Here is a 1,296-nt window from a genome sequence, read left to right as displayed (position 1 = left end):
GGGGGGGCGTGAAGCCGGCAGCCCCGCGAGGGTTGTCTCCGCTCAACATGCGGCGCTAAGCGATGCTGAGGGATTTCATAGAATCATAGAATCGTCTAGGTTGGAAAAGCCCTTTAAGATCATCAAGACCAACCGTTGCCCTAACCCTGCCATCCCACCACTAAACCCTGGCCCTAAGCCCCTCATCTCTCCTGCTTTTAAATCCCCCCAGGGATGGGGACTCAACCACCTCCCTGGGCAGCCCCTTCCAGAGCCTGACAGCCCTTTCAGGGAAGAAATTTTTCCTAATGTCCAACCTAAACCTGCCCTGGAGTGACTTCAGACCATTTCATGTTGCTGAGCACCGGTGCCGGCTTCCCGTGCTGCTCGCCCGCTGCTTTACACCGCTGTGTGGGGTTTGCTGATGGGGAGGCCCAGGGTGTTAGTGGGGTCAGGGGGAGGCGTGGAGGGGGATCCCCATCCCTTCCCCTGTGTGCAGGGAGGAGAGGCAGGACCCTGCCGTGCTTTTCCCTGCAAAGGGGCACCCCATGGCCCACGGAAGGAGAGGAATTTGAAAAGGGCATGGATCCTCCCCGGCTGCCTCCAGAAGGGGAAAGGTGGTTGCAGGGACTACTTTTCGTCTAGGAGCTGAGCTTGCAAATTGAATTGGTGAAGCTAAAAATGTCTGGAAAATATCTAAATCCTCTTTAATTCCTTGGGGAAGAAAGGAATATTCAGCAGCAGGAGAGTCGGGTAAAAATGGGAGAGGGGGGGTCAGGGCTGCCCTGGGGAGCCTCTGTTTTAATTCATATTTGGGTGGTAACCCTTGAGGGTGCACCCGTGCCCCAAGGCTGTGTCGGGGGATGCTGTGCAGCGGTGGTGCTGGGCTGGTGCTGCCGGTCAGGTGTGCAGGGGGACGGGGAGGCGACGGGCATCGCAGTGATGCTCCTGGGTTTGTTGGCTTTCTGGCAACCGGCCACCCTCCATGTCCACCCGTCCTCGCTCCATCTCTCCTGCGTCTCCCTCCTTGGCGGGTGGATCGGCGCAGCACGGGGTCCCCCTAGTGAAATGCTCCCCGCTTCAGCTCGGGCTGCACCCGCAGACCCCAAAAGCATGCGGGGCTGAGCCGTTACCCTCAGCCACCTCCATCCATCGGCCAAACCTCTCTCCTCTCGGCTCCTCACTGCCCTTCCCCAGCTGTAACCCGCTCCTCCACACAGGCAAAGCCCCCGCAGCCCAAAATGCCGTTGCTGATTTTCCCCTCTCCTTGCAGGCGTGAAGCGGACCAACTCCCTGCAAGCCCCGCGGCCGCCCCCG

At 59.8% G+C, this 1,296-nt stretch overlaps 1 protein-coding gene across 1 annotated transcript in view; it reads left to right on the top strand.

Moving 5' to 3' along the window:
- RPH3A (rabphilin 3A) overlaps positions 1–1,296 on the top strand; it is a 25,990-nt gene that overhangs the window by 15,901 nt on the left and 8,793 nt on the right. The window lies entirely within an intron of this gene.

This window comes from Egretta garzetta, unplaced genomic scaffold (assembly GCF_000687185.1).
Source record: "Egretta garzetta isolate BGI_Z169 unplaced genomic scaffold, ASM68718v1 scaffold330, whole genome shotgun sequence".
NCBI lineage: Eukaryota > Metazoa > Chordata > Aves > Pelecaniformes > Ardeidae > Egretta > Egretta garzetta.
The sequence above is the reverse complement of the archived record's forward strand: the minus strand, read 5'-3'. Positions and strand labels throughout refer to the sequence as shown.